We start from the raw sequence: 23,352 nt of genomic DNA, 5'->3' as shown, positions 1-23,352 counted from the left end.
AAAGGAGGTGCAAAGACCCTGAGGTTGGAAGGTGCTTAATGTTTTTGAGGAAAGTAAAGGCAAGTATAACTGGAATAATAATTCATTGTGTAGAGATGGTTTCTCCTCTTTTATCTTCCCCATAATCCTTGGCCCAGTAATAGAATAGCCTTGTAAATACTTGCATACAGAATTAGAGCATTTGTCCTTGGTTATATATTGAATAATAGAAATTTACCATACCCTGTCCAGAGGCCTTTAATAAAACATTTTGTTGCATATAAACTAAATAAGGGTTTGAAGGATCTTTTCATAAACACACTCCTGGCATGTGTCACCATTACTGTTTTAATTATGTTTAGTGCAGAGCTTTAGACCTCAGAATTCTGTTTTACATGCACATCCATCTTAAAAACAGGTTTTGTTCTAAAAGTTTATTTGGAAGGCATTTGATGGAAACTTGGGATAGATTTTTCTATAGAAAAAAAAATGAGCTAAATAGTGATTTAGTTCTCAGGCAAGCCCACAAAAGCCATTTAGTGGTGACTGAAAACATGCTCTTTAGTACTAAAGCATGATTAGCAGTCATTAAGCCTTCTCCTGCTAGACCCCTCCTCTCTATGGCATTATAAGTCATTTGCTGTTAGCTTGAATGAGACCCATTTACCTTAGTCACTTGTACTATTTTTCCAGTCTGTCCAAAAGTTTTATAAAAGGGATTTTACCTTTGTGCCTTTAAGATTTGGTTTCATGTGTTATAAATGAGACAGTGGTGCAGAGAGTGGGGAAAGCCCTGGACTGGGAGCTGGGAGAGACCCAGGCTCTGGTCTTGGTTTAGCCACTGATACACTGAGTAACTTTGAGTAACTTGCCGTCATTGAACTTTGATTTGTCAGGTTCTTCTTGGTTGCAAAATCCTTTGATTTTTCTCATCATGACAGGAGAACATACATATACTTCATTGTTCAAACCCACCCTCAAATGGCTGCCCCCCAACTGCTTCTTGAAGAAGTAGATGATACGTAAATGATGACTCAGGAAGTTCCCATGTGCAGTGCTCGACAATCATGCTTTCAATATGAACCTTGATTTTGATCTGCTGTCTTTCTTGATGAGTTGAAAGAAATTTTGTCCTAGAACTTTTGGTCCAGATAAGATTTCTGTGTTCTTGGCCAACTTATCTTCCATATAATTATGTAAATTGTTTTTTCTTTTTAACTCTTGGGGATAAAAATGGTGACTATGGTTTGTTTACTTGTAAAATATACTTATAAGTACCCTTAGGGAATGGAATGAGTTTGCAGAAGAGAGCAGAGCTAAAAAAGTGTGGGATCAAAAACAATTTTAAATGTTAAATGCAAAGCTATTTTCAGTATCCTACTAGAAGAAAAAATTTTTTTCAAGGTTTTAGAGGATAAGAGAGGTTTCTGCTCCAGTGGAGAAAGGAGCCTAAGGTTTTACAATGGTGAAATCTACCTGACCGTTTAACCAACTACCACCCCCCCCTCCACTTCTGAATTTTGTTTTTGGCATCATGAGCCACGTTTGCCATTTGAGAGGTTTGATATTTAAGTGACACTAGTGGCAGAGCTCAACTGGCAGTGTTCAAATGACTTGGGCACAGAGTGCCGTTCTGCAAGCTTCCCCAGTGCATTCTAGGGTGAGGGATCCCCCCCAGTGAGTGACAGAGCACTTTCAGCACTGCCTCTATTTGGTCACTTGTGCATGTTATGTTCTATTTTTTTTTCTTACTTGAAGGCATAGCAAGGAATTGGTGCAAGAAGTTGTTGCTTTGTGGACTTCACTTTGGAGCTGGAATATGCGCAGGAATGTCGTCTGTTTTTTGTTTTTTTTTGAGACAGAGTCTCACTTTGTTGCCCAGGCTAGAGTGAGTGCCGTGGCATCAGCCTAGCTCACAGCAACCTCAAACTCCTGGACTCAAGCAATCCTCCTGCCTCAGCCTCCCAAGTAGCTGGGACTACAGGCATGCGCCACCGTGCCCGGCTAATTTTTCTTTCTATATATATTAGTTGGCCAATTAATTTCTTTCTATTTACAGTAGAGACGGGGTCTCACTCTTGCTCAGGCTGGTTTCAAACTCCTGACTGACCTCAAGCAATCTGCCCGCCTCGGCCTCCCAGAGTGCTAGGATTACAGGTGTGAGCCACCACGCCTGGCCCTCGTCTGTTTTGTTCTCTGCTGTATCCCCAGCAACTAAGACAGCATCTGTACAGAATAGTTACTCAGTAAATACTTGTTTATTCATTCAATGAGTGAGTTCAGCCTTTGGAAAACCTCAAATTTCCTTCACTCTCTATCAGTATAGGTTCATGAGCTTGGTCTTGCAAGGTACTTTGGAGTTTAGGTTGCTGTTTTCTTTTGATATCTGTGTTTTTCTTATTCTTCCGGTTGGCCAGATATCAGTATATTTTACTGATGATGAGTCGTTAACTGGCCTTGGTTATCTCTGACTGTGGATGTTCATCTTTATGTTATCTTTAATTGGCTCCAAAGTACAACGCCTCAATAGCTGAGCCATATCAACTAAAAGTAAACTTACTGCATATTTATTTGGTCATAGTACTGCACATTTATTTATTCAGTCAACAAATATCTGGGGGCTATATGCAAGGTACCATGCTAGACCCAGAGGAAGAGCAGAAATAGTTGTGACCATTCTAAAGATAATCCAAAAACCACATCTCATGCCAGTGAAGTGGTCTAGACTATAAGTGCTACAGAAATTCATACTTGTGAGATCTTTGTGTCATAGAAGGGAGAAGGCTTCATAGAAGTGGTCAGGTTTAATCTGGACCTTTACGTATGGGTAGGATTTAGGTTCACAGACAAGGGTAGGACAGGTACCTCCAGGGGGTGGCATAGAATAATTCAAAGCACAGAGGTAGGAATGACCAGTTTGCATTCAGGGACACAGACTTGTCTAGCATGGAGGTTTCTTAAATAATGGTGGGAATTTAAGTTTGGGAGATCATACAAGGACCAAACCTGAAGCCATTTTTAGAGGTTCAGGAACCTTCCTAAGTGACACAGCTTCTAAGCGATATATCCAGGCTTAAAAACAAGGCCATGGAGGCTCTTGACTACTGCACTCTGCTGTCTCCCAGCAGCCTCCATATGCAGGATTTGGGCTTCAGTGGGAGTTTTAGAATCATGAGCTGGAAGTGAGCAAGGCTCTACTTAGTCTACTCTTTCCTTGTACAGATGGGGAAACTCAGCAAGGTTAAGGGACAAGTTAAAGTTTATCATACGAGGCAGAGACTGGTAGGCAGTAGAGAACCACTGGAGTTATTTTTTATGGGTTTGATTTTGGTGGCATGAAATAATTCCCCCTAAAGCATTAACCCAGTGTTAATGTTCTAGCTGGATTGCAGCAAAGAGGGACTAAATGCAGCAGAGAGCTGATAGGAGGCTACTAGAGGCATGTAGACAGAGGGAGAGAGGAAGCCAGAACTGGGAATTAATTGTCAATTATGTTAATCGGCACGGCTGTTATCAGTCACCCTTTAGATGTCTAGAGTGCAGTGAACATCTGCCTGTGTGAGTGGCTTTCAAGTGTGTGAATCTGCACTGTACTGCGACTGCGATACCTTAGTTAATGAATTCTCCAGAAGCAAAACGCTGTTAGGGAAGTCAAATGTTTAAAAACGAATACTTATATTTTCTGGAAAATGTACCAGATTAGCAGTCAGATAACCTGCATTCTGGCTGCTTCTGATACTTAATCGCCATACAGCCTAAGCCAAATCACTTAATGTCTCAAACTGAGCCTGGTTCCTTATCTGTGGAACAGGTTTTACAATTCTTGTCCAGCCCCTTACAGTGTGGGTCTGATGCTTGAGTGAGATAAGGAAAGAAAAAGAGTTTAGAAGCTGTAAAGTTGCTTCCTGGCTGCAGGGAGCAGCAGTCCTGTTTTAATAGTGAAAGTGTCCTTGCCTCTGCAGGGAAAACCTGGGAAGGCCAGAAGGAAGTTCCCCTACCTTTGGGGCATGTTTAGGAATGTGTCGCTGTCCACCAGGTGGGTGCTGACGAACACAACTTTGTTGGATGGGGCCATGTTTTAAAGATGATTATGCATTTCACCCCCAGAGATGAGAGCCATAAGCCTGGGCATGGATGGAAAAGTTAGGCACAGGTATCCATGTGAATGGATTCTCCTCAGTGAATACCTCTTGTGATAGTGATGGGCAGCTAGGAACCAGAAAAACAAGTGTCAGAATCTAGCCACCTGGCCAGTTGGGCATTCTTGGATGTTTCACCTGTCTTGAGGCATTAGGCAGAAATAGAAATTCAGAGGAAGCTTGATTAGCCTGGGTGAGCCAGCATGCTGTCCAGGTAATACCTGGTTACGAAGCCTGTAGCAAAACCTTGATTGGAGATCTGTCCAATCTAAATTGTCAGCACTACAAGTATATTTATTATTATTAATAGCAGTATCTAACCTTTGGCTGTTTACCATAAGCCAAGAACTGTGCTAAGTGCTTACATGCCTTTTCTCATTTAATCTTTACAATTATCTCTGTGGGGTGGGAAGTGTCAGTCCCATTTTCTAGTTAGGGAGACTGAGATTCAGAGGTCCCTAAGTGGAAAAGCTGTGATTCAAACCCAGGCTGGTCTCATTCCAGAGGCTGTAGGCTTAATTGCTGTAATCTTCTTCTTCCATTTTCCTGGTACCCCAAAATGCTTCCTGTCTCTGGTCTGAGGTTTCTGACCACGCAGTGGGTCTTTGGAATATGTTTTTGGTTGACAGATGTGTGGCCTCAGCACAGTGCAGCTCTCTTCCCTTCACAGCCTGTGACTGACGTCCTGCCAGCTACTCTCTGGCTGGCGAGCAAACGGATGCCAGTGATGGCTGCAGCAGAAAGGCCAGCTCTTGCCAACTGATGCATGTGGGGGAGTTTTAAGGGCAGCAAAAGAGATTGCTGCAGGTCAGTTTCTCGAAGAGTGGCTGGGTAGCTTATAGTCTGCTTAAGGTTTTTGTGAAGATGCTCATCAAAACCACCCACAAACGCCTTTCCAAATGCCGTGATCCTGATACCAGTACCATTTTAATATTCCTGTGCAACTTACAAGTAGTTTTTACATACAGTGTCTTGTTTAGCTTCACCACACCCCTATGAGACAGGTATCATGAAATCTCTTGTGGACTGGGAAGTCACCTAGAGGGTTTAAGCAACTGTCCAGGGTCCCACAGCTGGTCAGTGGCAGAGCCAGGACTTAAAAATTGCTTTTGTAACTTTAATTTCCACTATCTCCTCAAGTTTCCTCTTTGTTTTCTTTATTGAAAATGTCATTAAATGTTCTGATTTCCTGTATTTAGAAGTAGGAAGGAATTATTAAAGTGATCTACTTTGTGCTATACACTGTTAGTGAATCAGAGTAAATAAAAGGTCATGTGACTGGTTGTTGTGTTGGGTTCACTTGCTTTGCGCCCACTTGTATGGCGCAGAGGACACACATATCTTTTGTGATGTGTCATTGATCCAACAGTGCTTCTAGCTTTAAAAGTCCCAAGGCTAATGAGATGATAAAATGAGGAGTTTATGTAATTTCTTTAAAAAGTTGACCATCGAGTTCTTGGTCAGGAACACAGCTCCAATTATAACACTGTTTCCATGGAGACATTAGCCTTGGTTTGCATCATTTCAGCTTTTGGTGCTTTTTCTAGGAATGAAGTTAACTTCGGAAAGAGATAGGACTGGTTGTGGTTGTCACTTAGAGCTCCCTTCTCTACTGTTTCTGCAGGAGGCTGATTGCCTTTCTGGGTCCTCTCAGTTTTTCCTGTGACCGGAACATAAATCATCTGGTGAATTTCATTTTTAAAAAGTTTTCCATGTAATAAAACTGCATGGAACACTTTCTTACATAGTTTTTTTTCTCTTACATAGTTTTGAACATCCCCTTTAAAGTATTTAATTGGTGGCAAGGGACTTTGCTAGAAGAATATAGGTAGAACCGGTCACATTCAAGCTTATTATATTATATTACTTTGGATACGGGGCAAGTTCCTTTGTTAAAGAGACCTACAGACACAATGCTGAAACCAGGGAGAAGTTGATTTCCCTCTCATGCACCAGTCCAGAGTAGATAGTGGTCTAAGCCTAGTATCTTCAACATGCAGCTTCATTTTATGGTTGAAGGTAAAAACTTATATCTCCCAGGGGAAGGAACCAAGGGAGCACACACCCAGTCATTTTAAGGGGAAGACCTGGAAGTGGCATGTTCTCTTTTACCAGTGGCCAGGACTTAGTCATATAGCTACATATAGCTGTGAAGGAAGCTGGGAAATATCTTTAATTGGGAGGCCATGAGTCCAGGAAAATCTGTTTTTAATGCCATGAATCCAACAAAATCCAGCCTGCTGCATGTGGGGGCAAAGGGAGGGATACACAGGGTTTGAAGCTGGTGCCAGGAGAGCTGGGAAGATGCCTGAGTCAAGGATCAGAATCTAGGCCTGCAGTCCCCAACCCTCAGACTATGGACCCACACTGATACATGGCCTGTTAGGAATTATCATTAGGAGGGAGGTTTGACTGCAGAGACCATAATAAATCAATTGCTTGCAGAGTCATATCAAAACCCTATCAGTGAGTGGCAAGTGACAATGTAACAATAATAGAAATAAAGTGCATAATATATGTAATGTGCTCGCATCATCCCCAAACCATCCCACCCCCAGTCTGTGGAAAAATTGTCTTCCATGAAACTGGTCCCTGTTGCCAAAAAGGTTGGGGACCACTGATCTAGGCAGGCACACAGAAACCAGGGCATGTACAGCCATCTAGAGGTCAGGGAAGCTCATTGCTCAGAAATTAAGAGCTGGGGGCACCCAGATGCTAAAGGAAATATGAACCCCCCAAGAGAATTAGGTTGTCAATAAGAGGAAATTCACCAGTGTGAGTGGTCTAATAGAAAGAGCGCTGGACCAGGAGTCAGAAGACCTAAGTTTGAGTCCGGCCCTGTTTTCCATGGGCTGTACATACTATAGTTACCTAAGAAAATATGTTGTCTGTATTATTTACCCTGGGTACCCAACACCCAGTCTAGTGCCTGCCATGGGCATATTTGTTGAATGAAGTGTGAAATATTACAAGAGTTGGGGGAAAATGCATTGTACAGGGAGATCTTGACCCTGGATAGTCTTCTCTACCAGGCAGAAGGGTTCATCTGTTCTCCACTGGCCAATGCCTTGGGCCTATGTGTAAAACCAGGTACCCACTGAGGACCTGGGAAGACATCAGGGCAGCTCCCAACTGGGTGGCACTTGCCACATAATATGTCCTTGGCAAGGCCATTTGCTCACTCCACTGTGTGGGTGACAGAACACAACAGAGCTGGAGATATAACCTGTAAATGTGAACTAATCATTATTAAATGATTTGGTCCACCTGCTGATTGGAAGATGAAGCCTTCCCAAGGTGACCAAAACTTGATTTCTTAATTCAAAATAATAAGATAGAGTTATAAAATTCTTCTGTTGTTTTGAAAAAAATGTGTGGCTTGTTGAAAACAAAACATATTTTTTTTTTTTTTTTTGAGACAGAGTCTCGCTTTTGTTGTCCAGGCTAGAGTGAGTGCCGTGGCGTCAGCCTAGCTCACAGCAACCTCAAACTCCTGGGCTCCAGCGATCCTTCTGCCTCAGCCTCCCAAGTAGCTGGGACTACAGGCAATGCGCCACCATGCCCGGCTAATTTTTTTTTTATATATATATATCAGTTGGCCAATTAATTTCTTTCTATTTATAGTAGAGACGGGGTCTCGCTCTTGCTCAGGCTGGTTTTGAACTCCTGACCTTGAGCAATCCGCCCGCCTCGGCCTCCCAAGAGCTAGGATTACAGGCGTGAGCCACCGCGCCCGGCCAACAAAACATATTTTTTGAAAGTGTAATATTGGTAAGAAGATACAAAAAATCTTAATGTCTCTATCTTATGGGCTATTTCTATTCTAGCAATAGTGGTTTTTTTTTTTTTTTTTGGTGGGGAAATGGAGGCTCAGTGGAATATTCAGTTTTGTTATTTTTTTTTTTTTTTGCTTCATGAAGGGTTTATAGTATTCATTTTGTTATTTAATTTGTCTATTCACTAAGGGTGAACTTCTTTCTTGGAACTCTATGGAGTATTTTTAGATAGATTTTACTGGGAAAAACTAGGAATTGCCATTATATTCACAGTATGCTCTCAACTCTTTTAAAATCTCATGTTTAGAAAGAAGGAAATGCACCAAAATATTAACTGTGGTTCTCAACTTCTGGAATTATAGGTGACTTTTATTCTCATCTCCTCTGTGGTTTCCTATTTTTTAACAATGAGCATGTATTACTTTGATAATCATAAAAGATCAGTTAAAAATTAGTCCCACAAATTAACATTCTCAAACCAAATCAAGAATTTTGATTTTTGGCAACATGGCTTGGGCTATAAACTCTCATGCTATCTCAGACCCGCCCAGATTCTTTTCTGAGTGAGGCATTGAGGAACTTGTTATAAAGAGGATGCCTTCCTTCTGGAAATCAACTAACAAGCTAAGGGCTTCGATTAATAATATGTTAGGAAAGATGTCCCCAGCAACTTCCCACCTGCAATTTGGCTAGCATTTATTAGTTACTTAAGGAAATGGGTTTTGCAGGTTCTCTATTCACTGTGTCACCATTTCTTCCTTTATCCTCTACTCATGTGTACCTCAGGTGCCCCTGACTCTGTTATCCTGGACTTGGGTGGCCTTGTCCTTGGTTCTCTCAGGCCCCTTCCATTTCTAATGTTCTCTGTTCACGTTCACGACTTTGTTGATTTGGCTGTAGCTTCTTCCCACCCACATTGTTCTAGACTGAAGAGAGTGCATTGTCCGTTTCCCTGGGCAGCTTCCCCTTCCTCTTTGTCATTGCACTGCAGCCTAAGCATTGCTCCTGGGATGGGTGAAGAGAAGCGGTCAGGACTGCAGGGAAGGGGTGGGAGTGCTGAGCTGGCTGCAAAGCCTTGGGGAAGGCTCTGGGTCCTCCCTCCAGCACTTGGCCCACACCTGGCAGAACCAGCTCAGGTGTGGCTCTTGAAGATGACTCCTTGGCGTTTGAATCCAGACGGCTCCCAAGCCATTCATTCGTCTGTTGAGATCCTGCAATGTGACAGCCACTGTTCTAGCTGCTGGCTGGGGGTACAGTGATGAGGGAGGCAGATCTGGTCTCCGCTGTTATGGAACTTTCATTCTAGTAGGAGAGAGAGGCAGCTGACAGGGAATCAATAAAGAAGATAATTACAGGTTGTAAGAACAGTCCGTGAGGAGGTTATACTTGCCTGTGTGTAATGGAGGGCCAGAGCTGGTACAGGAGCCCAGGTCTCCGACCCCAAGGCCTGGCTCCTTCTGCATCTCTCGGGCTTTCTATTGAGGAGGGCTGAGATCAAGGAGACCCCTCGAGAAGGCTGAGCTTCCCCCATTGAGTCAGCCTGGGCCAACCCGGGCCTTCAGGTGGAGAAAGCAAAAGCTGGGGCCTGAGCTAGGGGCTGGCTCTCTTGGTCACCCCAGTTGCCCATCTCTGGACCACCCCAGGCACACAGCTATCTTTTCTGAGGAGTGATGAGCCAGTTTCCACATGGGAGTCCAGATCTGTGTGTGCTGCAGCTTTGTCCGAGGTGAACTTATATTTTCTTTCCTATTATTTTCAACTTTTAATGAGGTCCAGAATCTCAGTGTCACTCCAGCTAGGACATTGGACTGGTATTTTCAGGGAACTATTTTTAATTAGCTCCCCCTTGCCTCCCATCACCCAGCCACCCCCAGTCCCTTTCCTGGTGGCTCAGTCTGGCCTTTGCATGCAGTAAGAATATTTTGCCTTGCTGCTGCTCTTTCTGAGGCGCCTGACCGCCAACGCTCACAGGACCTTTCTGCGTCGCTGTCTGCTTGGCTTTGGACCACCCAGAAAGGCCTGGTGTCGGGCAAACTAGAGTGATTCCCCTGAGCACCCTTGTTGAGTCTTCCTTTATATATACTGCCCTGTCAGGTCTGGAGGCTTGGCCATTTGTCCTGCTCTTTTGTCCTCTCTGGGAACCCTCAGGACTCTCAACACAGAGACTCTGTGTTTCCTCCTGCAGACGTAATGATGGTGCTTTTCTAGCCTTTCCCCCCATCTTCCTTTCAAAACATGCAGCCTTTGAAGCTTATCTCTTACCTGCGTGATGCAGCATGGAAAATTTTCAAGTTCTTTCCTTCCTAAAGGGGACTGGGGAATCACCTGGCTTTCAGAGCCTTCCTCTCCCACCCACGGACTGTGACTTTTAGCTAGAGAATAAGTCATTGCACAGTGATCATTTAATACCCCTGCCAGGCCCGCTAGGAAGACTCTTTGTTACTAAATGCAGTTTTCTTAGGAGCAGGTAGCTTGTTACTATCCTTCTTTTTTTTTTTTTTTTTCAGACAGAGTCTCACTTTGTTGCCCGGGCTAGAGTGAGTGCCGTGGCGTCAGCCTAGCTCACAGCAACCTCAAACTCCTGGACTCAAGTGATCCTTCTGCCTCAGCCTCCCGAGTATCTGAACTACAGGCATGCGGCACCATGCCCGGCTAATTTTTTGTATATATTTTTTTAGTTGGTCAATTAATTTCTTTCTATTTTTGGTAGAGATGAGGTCTCGCTCAGGCTGGTTTCGAACTCCTGACCTTGAGCAATCCACCCACCTCGGCCTCCCAGAGTGCTAGGATTACAGGTGTGAGCCACCATGCCTGGCCACTATCCTTGTTCTTTTGGTTGCTGTTTCCTTCCTTTCATAATGTATCCACATATGTACATGTATATGTGTGTATATTTGTGTATTTCCCTTGACCCATGACCTGGCTTTAAACCCTGGGGGTAATAGTGAGCCTTTGGGAAATGTATACTTTTTGTTCTAAATATTCACTGGCTCAAATCTGGGAAGTATTGTTTCAGCCTCAGTGCCATGGTTTTCCCCCGTTTCCAAGGTAACTTTGGGGTTCACTGTGTCCAGCATGCAGAGAAGAGAAGGTAGGGCCATTGGGTCTGCCCTTTAAGTTCACATCCAGACTCAGCGAGACTTCCTGCCTCGAGCTGTGGCTCTGTGGCCTTTGGCAGCTGTCATACCATCTTTGTCACTGTGAGAATGTGGTCAGGCGCACTGGGGACTGGTGCTGCCTGGTCGCAGGGAGCCATGGCTCCCATTTGGAGAGTGCCTGTTGCAATCTTTATAGCCCAGGCACGCCTGCAGACCTTTTACTTGGCTACAATGTGGTGAAGTACGTCCAGTTTGCTCTGGAGTAAGCAATGTTGCTTAAAAAACAAGTTTAATCCATAAGTTGCCCCTTAGTTCGTTTGAGTGGCTCCCCTCTCTCTCAGGCGTTTTGACTGGTTAACATGGTGGCCTGGTCTTGGCTTGACTGGGCCATGCCTGGCTGGCAGGCCCCCCTACACCCCTTCAGCATGGAGTCGCCTCCCTCTGCCAAGGAGAAAAGGAAGAAGTACTCCTTTCCCAGGTTTTGAGACAAGACAAGCCTGGAGAGGGCTGTCGGGATAAGAGAGTTGTCCGTTCATTCAGCTTTAATTGTGGGTCTACTGTGTGAAGCCACTGGAGCTTTGCACCCAGTGGGACCCAAAGGCATGATGGGAAGCCACTGGAGTGCTGAGAGCAAGAGAAGAATACCTGGTTTATGTTTGTGAAGGTTCTTTTGGCTGCCTGTGGGTTGACGTGGGGAGTGTCAGAGCATAGCAGGGAGATGGGTTAGGAGGCAGTCGCTCTGGTCCAGGGAGCAATGCCGGCTTGGATGCTGCGGGTGGGTGTTGGATGGGCAGGGCATAGACAGGCCTTTGCTGGCTGCCTTTACCACGTGTCCCCAGGCCCTGACCTCCCCAAACCATGAGCCTGCCCTTCCCCAAGTGTGCCGGGCCTTGCCAAGCTCCTACTCCATGGCCGATACTGTTCATTCCACCTGGAATGCGCTCTTTCCCCCGGCTTCCCGATCCTGGCAGCTCTGCCACTGACTAGCCCAGTGGCCTTGGGCAAGTTTCCAGATCTCTCTTGAGCCTTAATCTTTTCATCTGTGAATGAGTACTCATGGAACATACCCTGTGGGACTGTGAGGATAAGATGATGTATAGTTGAGTGTAGTGATCATGGTAACATGCAAAGCAGTCTCCTGCTTCCAACCTTGTCCTGCTGCTGTGCACTCTCCACGCAGCAGTCCTGTGACTGGGGGTCAGATCAGGTCAAGCCTCTGCTCACAATCCTCACCACAGTAGCTTCCTGTCCCACTCAGAGGAAAAGCCAATCTTAGCATGGTCCTTAAAGCTTCCCGGCACTTCCCTGACCTCATCTCCCACCCCGGGGCCAGAGTGATCAGGCTGGGTTTTGCACAGCTCATTGTGGTGTGTGTGAGTAGTGCCTTCAGCTTATGCAGTGCACAACTTGTGCAGCTGTACACGCTGGCCCTACCTGCCCCTCTTCTCCAGCAGCCCCAGAATCCTTGCCGTTTTCAGACATGCCAGGCATGCTTCCTGTTCAGGCTCTTCCCACTGGCTGTTTCCTTTGCCTAGAGCATTCTTCCCCCAGATGTGTGTATGGCTACCTTGCTCCCCTTCTTCAGATCTTTTCTCCAATGTCACCTGATTTAAAATTGTACCACCTGGCCCACTGTCCCCGCGATGTTCCCTTTATCCCTTTTCTGCCTTATTTTTTCTCTTAGCACTTATCACTATCCAACATATTATACATTTTACTTATTTGGCTTAATGCCCATCTTTTTTCCATAGAACATCAGCTCCATGCCTGCAGGCACCAGTGTTTATTGTGTTCACTGCTCTATCCTCAGTGCCTAGAACAGTGCCTGATAGTAGGGGCTGAATGAGTTTGTATTAACGCAGGTGAAGTGTTGGGTACAGTGGTTAGCACAGAGGAAGCACCCAATAAATGGTGGCTGCCAGGATTTTTATTGCTGTTGTTAATTATCTTTCAAGGACCAGCGCGAATGTGGCTTTCTTTCAGCCCTTCCCTGGTCCCTTCTCAGGTTGAATTAAATTCCCACCGCCTCTGCTCTGTGTTCCTCTTCTCTTTGTGCCTTCTCTCTCTGCTTGGCATTTATCATGCTGCATTAGTGGGGCTTATCTCACACTTTTTCCTGTTCGAGTCTGAATTCCTGCGGGGCAAAGCCTGGCCTGTTCAGATCTGTATCTCGGGCGTCCTGCATCCCCAGTTGGCATGCAGCAGGAGCTCAGCAAGGGCTTCCTGCCAGCAGCTGTGGCGGGTGCAAGGAGCGCTCTAATCCCTCAGGACCCTGACCAGGGGTCCTGGCTCTGGCATCACTGCCTAATGTTTGTACCCACTCCCAAGGGGTGTCAAGGGAGAGCATGACAACCACTTAAATGATGGTCTCTAGTGGTATATTAGAGCAGATGTGGGGAGAAGAGTCCCTTGGAGGACAGTATCTAGGTGACCTAACGGCTCCACATATGAGAATTTGGACTTTTGGCTACTCGGGCTCTGCCGGGTTGGGACCATTCACGTGAAACAGTGTGCATGAGACCCATGTGTTTGGAGGAGGCTGGGAGAAGGGGTGCAGGAGAAAAGGCCTGTAGGGATCTGAGGTTGGGGGGAGCATGGCTCCTGGGGGTGGCAGAAGGAACAGGCAGGGTGAGTGCCTTGGGAAGCATGGTTAGGTAGGCTGTGTGGTCAGTGTGGGGGAGGACCTTAAATGCCAGGCCAGTGACTTTGACCTCTTGCATTTGACAGGGGTCCACACTGGGGATTTTGATGGGGTGGGGCTAGGAATCAGGGAGGACAGGGATGTGAGAAGGAGCTCTGCAGTCGCTTTCTCTTCCAGAGGTGGGGTTGGCTTGTGGGACCTGCACGTGGCATGCAGAGGCCATGGTCTCAGAAGGCAGCAGAAGCACTCTCGGGGTGGCAGAGTTTGAGCTGAACAAAGTGCAGGGGACCGGGGAGTTAGAGGCCTTGGCTAGGGTGCTCAGTGTCTTGGGGGTTCAGTTTGTTTATCTGCCACGCCAGCAGCAAACAAGCCAATCCCTCCGGCACTGGTTCAGCATTAGCCTCAGAGATGTGGGGAGCTGGGCTGTCAGGTGGGAGCCTGGCATCTACACTGTGGAAAGAACAAGGCTTAACATTGAGTGTCTCAGGGGTTTGAAAGTTGTTTCTCATCCAGGAATTGATTCATTCTGCAAACATGGGGAGGGTCCTCTTCCCATTCCCCTTGCCTGCTTGGGGATGGAATTTCTGAAATCATCTGGGCTTTGTGGAGCCTTTCCATCTCCTATTCTGCACCCCGAAGCCCGGCCCCTGCCTGTGCCCTGGACTCTCATTCCCTGTGGCCGCTGCCATTCTCTGTGGGCCTGTTGGCTGAGGGTTCCTCTTAGCTTTCCCCTAACTTCCCTTGCGCCTGAGCTCAAACCCTGGGCCTAACCTGCTCCATCAGGGGAGTCCCTGGTGGCGTAGGTCCACAGTTTCCATCCTCTTTACTTGTAACGTCACCTCAGCCCTTTTCTGTGGAGCCCCTTGGTTTTCCCCATGCTCGTTTAAGATAGCTGGGGAAGACATCAAGGGAATGTCTTCAATAAGCCATGAGCTTGTTATGGAGCATTTAGATTGCTTCTAATTTTTGCTCTTTCAGCTAATGCTACATTAAGCCATCTCTGTGTATTGCAGAATCATTTCATTAAGTTGGCATTTGTCTAGCTAATGGCAGTGGCCCAAGATTCGATAGAGAATCAGAATGACTTTTTTCAAGAAGAATGTCATGAGATATATTAAAAATTTCCTTCAAGTGCTAGGAACCCTCTTTGTTGGATTTCTCATGAAGGAAGAAGCAGGGTGGCGGTGATGTGAAATTAGACGTCAGTGAAAGGCTGCGTGTATGCAGGTAATTCGTGACTCGCGTGTCCCTAAGTGTGGAGGAGAGCCCATCAGTCCTCTGCCCAGCCATCTACCTGCAAAAACAGAGGAATTCTGTATCCCTATGTGTGATGCTTTGGTTAAAAAAAGTAACAAAATAACATAAAACAGTGATCTCTTCTTGAGGATATTTTTAGAAATGCCCTAAAACAAACACACAAAAAAGTAAGGATTTCTGAGAAAAAACATGTCTCCTTAAGTGAGAGTGAGCAGGTAGGGAAGTGCTATTAGCAGTGGAAGCAGTTTGCAAACTTGCTCAGAGGATTTGGCTTTATTTTTTTTTTTTTTTGGCCATTAAGAAATGACAAACAGACACCCCCTTGGTCCCCAGTACTGTTTTGAACCTGCGATCTTGTTGGCTTTGGAGTGATGGGGAAGGCTTCCTCTGACTTGCCATTTTGTTGTTTGTAGCGTTTCAGTCTTTGGTGCTTTGTTAGGTAGACCCAGGCTCTAGGCTTTGTGTTTCAGTTTAATCCAGCAAATGTTTACTGAGTCTTTACACTGTACTAAGTTGTAGGGAATAAAAATTTGGGGAGAAAGAACCTGATGTACCCTTGTTTTGAGGAGCTTATAAGCTGGGAGGGGGAAGGATAAAACAAGTTTAAAACTGGTCATTGATTGTTAAAGGGAGATTAAGAAGAGGGCCCTGGGAGAAGTCAGCCCCCCTTTGTTAGAGAAGGGGGGATTCTGTCTCATTGGGGGGCAGGTGCTAGGGCAGGGAAATCGAGAATGGTTTCATGGAGGTGGTTGCTTTTGTCACCTTGGAGGACAGGCTGAAATAGAGGCTGGACGTTCCTAGCTAAGGGAAAAGCCCTGAGTAGAAGAGGTGGAGGTGGAAGGACTTAGGGCTGTTTGGGGTTTGGCTGAAGCATTGGCGTGTGTAATAACGGTTACAGTGTGGAATGGCACTTCATGGAGTGTATCAGGTGCTAGGCATGGTGCTAAGAGCTTTACATGTATTGACTCATTTAATGCACACATGACCCACACATGGTAGACAGGTACCATGACTATCTCCATCGTGCAGATGAGGAAGCTGAGACATACAGCAATTAATTAACTCTGCAGATCACACTGCAGTGCACCCAAGATTAGACCGAGTCCATCTGGCACAGACCGTGCTTCTGACCATGAAGCTGTCCTGCCTCTGATGTGGGGGAAGAACAGGCACCAGACCCAGAAGGGCAGGCAGATGCCATTTGTTTAGGGGCTTTGATGACCACACTCAGGGACACAGAGGTGGAGGAGGGGCCAGGATGGAGGTGGGAGGGATGGCAGAGGTGGGGGTGGGGGGATTATAGGAAGAGAGTTTCAAGGGGGGATGTGTCCGCAAGGCCTAGAGCTGCAGAGAGCTCCAGGAGGTGAGACCTGGGAGCAGGTCTGGGCCAAAGCCAGGCAGCAGCGAGGCTGTCGCAGGGCCTCTCCTGACTGCGTGTGCCACTGGGTATTGCTGTCCCTGCCCTCTTCTCTGCAGAAAGAAGTGAGTGTGACAGAGGGGGCAGGTGAGAGCTGACACTGCTTCTTTGGCAGACCCGGTGGCTTTTCTGCAGCCTAATGATTTTTGAAAGCTGCTTGCTATGCTGAGGCACAAGTGTGACTTCCCCCATCTCAATGCTCTGCAACCGCTACTTTCCCTGGAAAATTGGGCCCATGTGGGCTCTGTGTGCAGTTTATTTGAGTTCCATTTTTATAGCCTTATTACCTTGTCCCCACGATGTAAGAGGCCTCTCTCTTTTCTCAAGCTTTGCTGTGAAAATTGTTTCTTAAAAGGCACAAAGTGATCTCTCATCGTTTGGGTGGTGCTCGCTCCCCAGCAGCACTTTTCTGCAGACTCTGCACCCACTTGTCGTCACCCCTACCCCCATTTGTCATGTTTCTCCCATCGTCGGCAATCTACTGAGAACTTTTAGGCAGCTCTTGGATCTCACTACTTAGGTGTTCGCCACGGTTTCTTCAGGAAGAGTTTGTGCATGCAAATACCCATCCAGCCGCTTCCTTTCCGAAATGTCGCCCTACCAGTGACCATGCCAAGGGCTGAAACCCAGTCTTGTCCCCTGGCCTTGAATTGGTGACTGCAGCAGTTAGCCTTTGTGGAGCCTCAGCTGTTACCAGCCTCTGAGCTAAGGGAGTTCTGGTCCTGATCTTAATTATTCGCAGTCCCTATGAGGGAGGTGCTGTTACTCCCCCATTTTAAAGATAAAGGAAATGAGTCTTAAAAGGGCAGAGTCACTTGCCCCAGGTCACACAGCTAGTAAATGGCAGAGCTGGGCCTCCACCACGCCTTCCTAGCCTTGGAGTCCATTCATTCATTCATTCATTCATTTAGCAACAAGTGATTATAACATGCTGGGGACTGTTCTGGTCCCAGGGTATACAGCAAAGGAAAACAAGGCAGAAAAAAAAAAAAAAAAGCAACCTTCAGCTTTCATTCTAATTTGGGGAGACAGAGAAAAAATAATAATAAATTAAATATATATTACGCTGTGTGGTAGTGAGGACTGTGGAGAAAACTAAAGCAGGTCAGCTAAGCAGCGCCGGGAGGATTTTAAATAGAGTGGTCAAAGGAGGCCTCTTTGGGAAGAAGACCAAATTGGTAGGTTAAGTAACAAACCCCCACATCTCACTGTAGCAACACGATACAACTACATTTCTTGTGCAGAAAAACTCCCCTGTGGCTGACCTGGTTAGCAGGCGTCCTTCCCTGTGGTCATCGAGGGACCAGGCTGGCCTCTCTGTGTCCCTGCCCCCTTCAGGGCCCTTGCTTCCGCTTCATGCAGCTGGACATGGGGGTTTCGTGAGGAAGATTTGTGGACCAGTCTGGAAGAGGCGGACATCCCTCCCACCTGTTGGTCAAATAACGGGAGGTCACGTGACCTCCAGTCACGTGTCCAACCCTAACTGCCAGTGAAGTCAGCCCTGTGCCCACCAGGAAAAGCAAGGGGGTCCCGGGGACTCACAGCATAATGTGCACGGGGGCGACTTGCGGCCAAGTGAGCTGTGTTTAGCCGGGGGAAGGACCCACCAGGAAAAGCAAGGGGGTCCCGGGGACTCACAGCATAATGTGCACGGGGGCAACTGCGTCCAAGTGAGCTGTGTTTAGCCGGGGGAGGGACATTTGTGGCGAAGGGACTAGCAAGGCAAAGGCTGCCAGCGTGGCTAGGGTGGTGTGGCTGGAGAGGAGCAGAGGGAGAGAAGGTGAGGGCAGGGTGGCACGGGGGCCGGGCCACAGGGGTCACTGCAAGCGCTCAGTTGCCTGGTGAATCACCAGCAGAGCCAGGAATATTTCAGGGTTCCTGAAAGGAATGACAGGATCTGAGTTCTGTCTTAGGGAGCGGACTGAGGGGGCAGGGAGGACAGGGAGAGAGTGGCTGTTGCCGTCATCCGGGAGAGTGGCGGGAGGTTTTGCTGTTGGCTTGGTAGTGGGGTGTGAGTGAAAGAGAGGAGTCCAGATCATTCTGAGGTTCTGGCTTTTGCTTAATGTGAATTTGTCTCACTTTCTGCTCTAAGAGATGAGAAGAGGGGAAGCTTTTGGAGAAAGCTGTCTGAACGTCCTCGGGGCCCTGTCCCGTACCCCACAGCCTCTTCTAGCCCACAGTTCCTGCCTTGGCACAGACAGGCAGTTTTCATTCATGACTAAGCCTTCAGCCGGGGGGAGGGCACGTGCGCTCCTCCTGGCACGCGGCGTGGGTGAGGCAGCGCCCGTGATGGTCTCCTGCCGCCCTCTGGGACCTTTGGGCCAAGCCTTGGGACCCTTTGGAGCAATGTGGGGAGGACCCAGTGTGCCCCCTGGGAAGCTGAGATGCCCTCGGGGGGGCATTTCCCATCCCTGCTGCCCGCAGGCACTGGGGAGGCCCCGGCTGGAGGGTGACCACGCACATGTGTAGAGAGTGGGCGTGGAAACCGGTGCCCTGGCACTTCGCTGACACTCATGACCTGCCAAGGCAGAAATGAGATGGGACTTTTTAATAGACCATGATCTCACTGGAAGCATAAGGGGGAAGATAGTCCCTCTTAAAGAGGGGAGCACGTGAGCTGTGACAGCAAGTATTGCACACCTACCAGGGGATGGGCCCTGGCTGGGTATTTGGATTTCACTGGAAAGCAAAACAAATATTATATTTAATATCTTGGCTCTGCCCTCAATGCACAGGTGGACTCAGGTGGCCAAACCATTAGTTGGGAGAAATTATAGTTATACCTGTGTATTTCTTTTTTTGTCTTAGTGGTTGTGAAATGGTATTGTATTTTTAATTTTGGTGTCCACGTGTTCATTGCTAGTATATAGAAATACAATTGATTTTTATATTTTTATCTTACATCTTCTATGTTTGCTACACTTGCTAATTAGTCCTAGGATTTTTTTTGTTTGTTTATTCCTCAGTATTTCTACAATTGATTTTTATATTTTTATCTTGTATCTTGCATGTTTGCTACACTCACTAATTAGTCCTAGGAATTTTTTTGTTTATTCCTCAGTATTTTCTACATAGGCAGCATATCATCTGCAAGTAGGGATTGCTTTATTCTTTTTTTCCAATCTGTATGTTTTGTATTTCCGTTTGTTGCCTTACTGTGCTAGCTAGAACTTCTAGTCCTGTGTTGATAAGCGTGGGGAGAGTGGACATCCTTGCCTTGTTCCTAGTCCTGGGGGTCAGGCATTCTATCTTTCACCACTGAGCGTAAAGGCCATCTGTGGGTTTGTTGTAGATGCCACTTGCACTTTCCTGGGATGGGTGCGAATGAGACCGTTGGACTTTTTGTGGTGTTTGGCTGAAATAGAGTAGTTATTATCTGCAAGTGTTCTGTCTTATTTGTGGGGCATTTTCTGCTTGTGCCTATTGGCATTTCTGGGTTGCTATTTTCCTCAGTTCTAAGTCTGGGCTGTGAAGCAAAAATGAAATGCAGGAAGCCCACCACTGTGTTGTTCCTTGGGTCCTGAGATTCCTAACTGGTCTGCCTTCTTCACTCTGCCACTCAAAGTCTTCTTATGTGTGTTTTGCATATAACATCCGCGGGTTTTAGTTGCACTTAGCAGGTGGAATCTGGAAGAGTGTGTCTGCTCCATCTTCCTGGGAGCGGAAGCGGTTGGGAGTGTGAGAGCAGGTAGGTGGGGGCAGTTTAGAGACCCAAGGTTGGTTCTACAGGTGCAGAAGGGCTGTTGGGGCCCAGCCCTGACAGCAGTATGGAGCGGTGTGGGCGGGTGGGGGCTGTGGCAGCCCAGCAGGCTGCTGCCCGTGTCCAGGCAGGAGATACTGAGGTCAGGACCTGCGCTGTAACGGTAGATGTAGGGCAGAGAGGAAGAAGAGGGAAGTACGCACGGGCAGTGAGGAAGTTCGAGGTTTCTAGCTTGGGCGACTAGCTCTGAGATTAGGAAGGCAGAGGGAGGTGTCTGAGTGCAACAGAGGCTGTATTCCAGGCATTGTAGAGCATGCCTGGAAGACTGGACTAACGGTACTTCCCTTCAGAGAAGGCTTCGCAGAGGAAGTCAGGCTGCTGTGCAAAAATCCGGGGAGCGTGCGTTCTGGGCAGAGGAAACAGTGTGGGGAAAGGCACAGGTACAGGCAGCGGCGCCATAGGCCTGTGGGACTCCAGCAGGCTGGGGCTAAGTGGGTGGTTACTGGCTCCGAAACTGAAAGGATGCTGCAGGAGCGCACGAAGGGAAGAGCTTCTGGAATGGAAATGGGTGCTGCCTGTGGTCTGGCTGACTCCTTACCTTCTGTTATTCCTGCTGGCATCAGTCTTCCCTACTGCAGACAGGCTGCCTCCCCATGGGGCACAGCTGCTGACAGCCTCAGGGTATAGTCTGGGGTGGGGGTGGGAGCAGTTCCTTTCTCTGCATCTGTGTATTGGTTCTAGAGAAAGGCTCTGATTGGCCCAGGTTGGGTGATGTGCGTGTCTTCTGGACCAATCACTGTTGCCAGGGACTGGTGTTCTCTAATCTGGGCTGGATTGTATACCCACCCCTACTGGGGCAAGCAGAATCTTTTTAAGAAGGCAGAAGAAATGCATCTGTTGAGGAAGATAAAAAAGACTGTTTACCATGGCTTACTGTGATAGGTTTTGAAGAATGCATAGTATACCAATGAAGAAACTCTTTGTAGAGTTTCAAGCAGGGGACTTGATCAAAGTTAGGTTTTATTAAAATCATTCCAAACACTGCGTGGGGTTGTGGTTGGAAATAAGTGACTGGAGGTGGCACAACTGGAGCTGGAGTCCTGAGTGCCTGTGTTTGTGCTTCACCTCCAGCCACAGCATCGGTGAGGTGGAGGCAGGGAGAAGAGGGGCTGACGGAGGACTCCCCCACAACCAAGGAGGTAGTGACAAGTCTCTGGAAGGCTAGCCTTATCTTTGGAAACTAGTTACTAAGTGGCGGCAGACTAGACGTGCCCTCTTGCTTCGGGAGAAATGTGAGTGTTCTTGGCTTCTCATGGTACCCTAACTGGAAAAGGAAGCTGATTGGTCGCATTTCCCTCTCTTTAAAAAACACCCTTGTTTGAGAAATCATAATAGGCATAGGCAGTATGGCCAGGAGAGACGGGTGGAGAGGAGGGCACAGAACCCCGGCCTGTGGGTCTGCATCAGGAGCTTTTGTCCCTTTGGCATTGTCCTTGCTGTCGGGCCTTGAAGGGATCTGAGGAAAGGGTGACATGATCTGGTTCACGTTGCACCACATTTCCTCCTCTGTTGGGAACAGACTACAGGTGAGGTAGGAGTGACTCCAGGAGTGGCAGCAGGGAAGCAGGGCACCAGTTGGGAGGCTGGCACAACAGTCTAGGATGGTTACGATGGAGGTGTTGAGAAATGGTCACATTCTGAATTCACTTTAAGGTGAAAACCAGTTTTGATGAGGCTTGGCTATGGAATGAAAGACAGAGAGAGGAGATGAGAATGACTCCAAATCTTTTGGCCTGGCCAGCTGGAAAATCATTGTCTTAAACGGCAGGGGGTGAGACTGTGGAAGGAGCAGGTCTGGGGAAGCTCAGGGGCTCGTGTTGGGCGTGTTAAGTTGGAGACACCCAGCATCCTTACACGGAGCTCCTGTCTACTTGACTTCTTACCTGACCTAGGCAGTTGGACGTGCTACTCAGTTCAGAGGAGAGCCCAGGCTTGGAGAGAAACCTGGCCATCGTCAGCACAGAGGCGAGATCACCAAGAGAGTGACAGAGGAGAGAAGAGAGCGAGGACAGCCCTGGGGCGCTCTGCCATAAGAGTTGGGAAGATGAGGGGGAACAAGCAAAGGGAAGGAGCAGCCGGTGTGGGGGGTGGGAGACCCAGAGAAGCTGCTGTCCCGGAAGCCGAGTGAAGGGAGGAGTCCAGGGCGACTGATTCACTGGTGTCAAAGCCGCAGGACATGGAGGACAGGCCAGATGCACACTGTTGGACCTGAGCTTCATCTTGCAAATAAGTCGCAGTTCCTGACCTAAAGGGGAATGCAATTGTGCAAAAAAGGATCATTTGAGACTGATTGGAATAAATCTGAGAAAAGTGTGAAGTTAAGTACCATGGGAGTCCAGGAGAAGGGGACAGTACTTCTCGCTTTTGCAGGGAGGATTGAGTGACATTGATTCATGTCTTCATTCATTTATTCATTCATTCTACAAAAACTTACTGGGTGCCAGGGACTGGAGGAAGGGGGGAGGCAGAGTTATTGTTTAATGGGTATAGAGTTTCAGTTTTGCAGAAAAGAAGAGTTCTGGAGGTAGATGTTGGTAATGGTTGCACAACAGTATGAATGTACTCAATATTACTGAACCATACACTTAAAGTGGTTAAGATTGTAGCTTTTATGTTACATGTATTTTACTACAATTTTAAAAAGTGGAGAGGAAAAAAATAATACTTATTGTGGCCTCACTGTGAACTTGATCTGGGATGATGGGTGACATTTGGGTAGATAATGTGAAGACATCCCACCAAGAGGGCAGTGCATCCTTGGGGTCTGGCTGGCTGGATGGAAGGGTCCATGTGGGAACCACCAGGCTGTGGCTGCAGAAGCAGGCTGGGCCAGTTGGTGCAGGCCTGGCATCGTGGCTGCAGAGTTGGGCTTGCCTTCCTAGATACTGGGAGCCTCTGGAGGTTTCTGCCCAAGGGAGTGTCATTCAAAGGGGTGCATTTAGATTAATCTCATTAATCCTTCCTGTTAAACCATTGCCTATTAAAAGCAATAGGATCCCCAGGTATGCATTTCTATGTGACAATTGTGGCCTAGCAGAATTTTAGATACCCAGGTGTATGTTAATGAATTAAGTAGGTTGTTTTTCTATCCATTTTACAAATATTTGTTGAGAACCATCTAAATTCCCATCATGTTCTAGGCAGTAGGGGTAAGAGGCGGAGTGATTTAACAGGTCTTTTCTCTTGAAAAGCCCGAAGTCTAGAGAGCCACCCCCTGACCCTGTAAACAAGAAATTATGCCATGATGTGCCATGTGTTACCATAGACATGTCGCCCCAGAGTTCC

At 47.2% G+C, this 23,352-nt stretch overlaps 1 protein-coding gene across 3 annotated transcripts in view; it reads left to right on the top strand.

Moving 5' to 3' along the window:
- BMAL1 (basic helix-loop-helix ARNT like 1) overlaps window positions 1-23,352 on the top strand; it is a 104,278-nt gene that overhangs the window by 7,384 nt on the left and 73,542 nt on the right. The window lies entirely within an intron of this gene.

The sequence above is a fragment of the Microcebus murinus genome, chromosome 4 (genome assembly GCF_040939455.1).
Source record: "Microcebus murinus isolate Inina chromosome 4, M.murinus_Inina_mat1.0, whole genome shotgun sequence".
Classification (NCBI taxonomy): Eukaryota; Metazoa; Chordata; class Mammalia; order Primates; family Cheirogaleidae; genus Microcebus; species Microcebus murinus.
This window is presented reverse-complemented; position numbering and strand designations above follow the sequence as displayed.